The sequence below is a fragment of the Triticum dicoccoides genome, chromosome 1A, assembly GCF_002162155.2.
Source record: "Triticum dicoccoides isolate Atlit2015 ecotype Zavitan chromosome 1A, WEW_v2.0, whole genome shotgun sequence".
Lineage (NCBI taxonomy): Eukaryota > Viridiplantae > Streptophyta > Magnoliopsida > Poales > Poaceae > Triticum > Triticum dicoccoides.
In genome coordinates this window covers 11,475,470-11,479,614 of record NC_041380.1, presented here as the reverse complement: position 1 = coordinate 11,479,614, position 4,145 = coordinate 11,475,470, and the positions used below count along the sequence as shown (strand labels likewise).

At 47.7% G+C, this 4,145-nt stretch overlaps 1 long non-coding RNA gene across 1 annotated transcript; it reads right to left on the bottom strand.

Annotated features, from left to right (window-relative positions):
• Nucleotides 1-324: 324 nt before the first annotated feature.
• LOC119358530 lies at nt 325-3,497 on the bottom strand. The gene is made up of 3 exons (XR_005172251.1): nt 2,501-3,497; nt 950-1,556; nt 325-508 (listed from the first exon to the last, which is right to left on the bottom strand). It is a non-coding gene; the product is annotated as an uncharacterized LOC119358530 (long non-coding RNA).
• Nucleotides 3,498-4,145: the final 648 nt, after the last annotated feature.

The window sequence follows — 4,145 nt, the reverse complement described above, 5'->3', positions numbered from 1 at the left end:
TTGTGTTTTTTTTCGTCCTTGGCCGAAATGGGCGAATTTCGGGAATTTTAAATTTTTCGGCAAAATCTCGGACGAAATTTCAAAATCAAAATTTGAAAATTTGGCCAAAATTTGACCGAAATTTGGCCGAAATTTGGCCAAAATTCAAACAAGATTTGAAATAAAACAGGCCATAAATATAGCAGCGCAACAACCATCAGGTTTGATCATGTAAATTTCAGCAAATAAGCTCTAGGGATTAATAAAACTGCATCTGTCCAACATAACAGGCACACATTAGTTATAAAGTGGCCTCCAACATAACCCTTAACAGTCCAACATCAGTTCAACCATCACAACATAGTTCAGAGTTTAAATAGTCCGGTACAGCCAACAGACTTAAAGTATTACACATAGAAACATCAGCTTCAAAAGACAACTATCAAAGCATGACATTGAAACAGCAGCTCCAAGCATGCCTACATCCAAAAGCTTCTTGATATCCTTGGTTATTCTTCAAGTGTCATTTCTGGTTTAGAGAAAACAGAGGAAGGGTCAGGATGGAGGTAGTTCTGCATCAGAATTATTTTCTGCCACTTTGTGCATTAAAAATAAAATGGACTAACAGGACAAGTGGCTAGTAGAACAATAGTTAAATTTATGCATGCTCATGAATCAAATAACAAATCTACTACAGCAATATAGTTTTTTATTCACCAAAAAGCTTCAGGAGCAAAGGTTAAATGCCTCCATATACTAGAATGATGAATTCTAGTTTACGGTTTTTACTCCAGCACAACAAAACTCTAAGGATACAAAGAAAGCAACATAGACACAAACAGCCCACTGTTGGCTTGGACTAGCCATTTGTCAATTGTCATACAAAAGGAAAATCCACGATGAAAAATGTGAATCAAAATTCATGCATAAGCTCAAACATATTGCATGACAAATACAGTGGTTAATATACCTATAAAACAGCAGCTCCAAGCTTGTATACATCCAAAAGCTTCTTGATATCCTTAGTTCTTCATGTGGCATTTCTAGTTCATATAGAGAAAACAAAGAAAGAATCAGGATAGATGTAGTTCAACATCAGAATTTTCTTCTTCCACTTTGTGCATAATGAAATAAAATGGACTAACAGGGAGGTGTCTAGTGCAACAATAGTCAAGTGGTAACATTTCAGGACAACATAAATACATTGCTTAACATGACAACGAAGGCTAGGCATGGATAGAAAGTTTATACATCTAAGAAACTACCAGCTCCAAGTAACTAAAATTTTCTAAGCAATTATCATGAATCATAAAACACTAGAAAGAAGATATTTGCTAGCAGATTTCTAAGCAGCGGGTATAGGCTGTTGACACCCTTGGTCTTCTTCTTGACAAGCCGTACAGATCTACGGGTCTCCAAATTGCCATCTGTTGGTGGTGCGTCCTTTTCCACTTGAATTTGTGTCTCTTTTTCCACTTGCATTTGCGCCTCTTGCTGATCATGCATGGATGGAGCATCTTCCCCATCCTCACTCACCCCATCATTATCCTCACTCTCACTATCAACAAATACTTTCTCTTCAAAATCAATGACAAAAGAACAGCGGTCAGTTATGAAGAGTAGGTCACTAGGGAAGCAACCCTTGCTTACTTGGGTGTCCTCATATGAATGATAAACAAAACCAGTACAGCTTAATGCTCTAGTTTAGATACTAAGGAATAAGTAATTTAAATACAACCCGATGCTCTAGTTTGCCAAAAAGACAAGTCAAAAACTATAATCTATTCTTGAGAAAGATACTGCGAAGCTTAGTTCTAGAACCATCACTTAATGGTACCGCTGAACATTGAAATTAACCATCGGTCAACATCTACTTAGTTAAATACACAACATAACTGAATTTTTACTGGACGTACTATAGATCTAAATAAATTATCAATGCAAACATGAGATGCTTCTGCAAACATCCAAGCCAGTGGTTGGAGGTGATGAAAAAAACTTTAATATTGCACACAAGCATCATCTCAACAGCTCAAAAACAAGCACACAACCCAGATCTACGGAACGATTATATATTTTAGGATGTTCAGAATAACGTTTGTAACCCACTTTTTGGTTGGACCAAAATAAATATTACCAGATCGTGAGCATCCTTAGTGAATACCAGATGCATGTGTGTTTCAGATTCAGATTATATACCAAACCAAAACATTGTGAGACTCCTTGGTGACTACCGGATGCATGTATATTTCAGATTAATAATCTCACTGCTGTACGTTCAACTCATCAAGACTCACTTTTTCTTAACCCCGTATGATATATGCATTTGCCGAGCCATTTACCAGGGACCTCTCCTAAATCTAAAGCAGCACAAGCAGACACAGATTATAACCAAGAAACAAAGCAACATCGATCTGAAATTGCTCAAGAACTGAAACTGCATACACGTACTTGGACGAGACAAATTGCTGAAGACTGAAACTGCATACACGTACTGAAACTGCATCAAGAACATTTGTACCTTTCCAGTCAAGCGGACGCCCTCCATGCTGCTGCCGCTGCCCCGTGCTACCGCCTCCGTTGAACTGGTCGGCTCGCGCTCCATCAGCTCCGTTGCCGCAGCCGCCGAGCACCACGCTGCAGTCTTGGAGAAGGGCCGCAACCGCCGAGCTCTGTTGCCACAGTCTTGGACAGGAAGTGGATGGGGTGGAGGCGAGGAGATGTGAAGGAGGGTCGGAGAAGTGAGCGCTTTGGCCGGAGATGTGGAGGAGGGCGAGGAGATGTGGCCTGTGCGCAGCGGCGGCGCCGCACACAGGAGGAGGGACAGGAAACGAGCGATTCTAGGGTTGGCTGTTTCGGTTTCGTGGTTTTGTCTCAGCTGGAAGGCTCTAGAAGCTGGGCCGGTCAAGAAAAAATTCAAACTGGGCCAAATTATTCGGCCGATAGGCCCATATATCGGGCCCTAGCGAGATGGCCGAAATTCGGCCGAAATTCGTTTTTTTCGGCCGAAAATCAAAACGCAGCCCATGCAGGAACGCGTTAGAGACGTCGAGCTGGTGTACATCCCACTGGCGTGAGACGGCGAGCTGCAGGACGCACCGGATCGTGCCGGGCTTGACGAGGGTGCGAACGTGTTGGTGAAGTCGACTCCGGCGCGTTGGCGGAAGCCCCGGACGACCCATCTAGCCTTGTACCGCTCGAGGGTGCCGTCGGAGCGAAGCTTGCGGCGGAACACCCACCGGTCGCTGATCACGTTGGCGCCCAGGGGGCGGGGCACCAACTGCCAAGTATGGTTGCGCTGGAGCGCCTCAAATTCTTCACGCATGGCCGCGACCCAGAGTGGATCGCGAAGAGCCGCATGAACCGACGATGGGAGAGCGGTCGAGGACGACGAGGTGGACGCCGCGCAGACGTACTGGTCCGACGGGTACCGGCTGCTGGGCCGATGGACTCCAGCACGGGCTCGAGTGACGACGCGTGACACGCCTGGAGCGGCAGCCGGGGCGCCCAGGCCAGCGGAGCCGGCTGGAGGGGCGGCGGCCGCTACAGCGGAGCTGGCCGCAGGCGACACCATGGCAGATGCAGCGGCTGCCAGGCCCGCAGAAGGGGCAGCGGGCAACGCAGCAGAGTTGGCTGAGGCTGATGTAGAGCCAGCTTCAGCTGATGCAACAGTAGAAGCGCCCGAAGCGGGCGAGCCAGTAGGCGGGTGCGACGAAGCCGGAGAGCGCCGGGGAGCCGGCGGCTGGCGGTGAAGACGCGCCGGGCGGGGCCGGCGAGGCTCGTGAGTATCCAGAGGGACCACGACTCGGGCTGGCGACGAGGCCGGCGGGGAAGACGGCGGAGCGGCAACCTGCTTAAATGGGAACACGAGCTCGTCAAAGTAAACATGCCGGGATAAGATCACGCGGTTGGACTCCGGATCGTAACAGCGGTACCCCTTTGTGTTTGCAGGATATCCGAGGAAGATACATGAAAAAGACCGCGGGGCTAGCTTGTGAGGAGCGGTGGCTAGGACGTTGGGGTAGCAGTGACACCCAAAGACGCGGAGATCGGCAAAGGATGGTGGGTGGCCGAAAAGAAGATGGTAGGGGGGAAAATTACCACGGGGACGACACGGCCGCATGTTGAGAAGGCGCGTGGACGTGGCGAGGGCCTCGGCCCAGAAC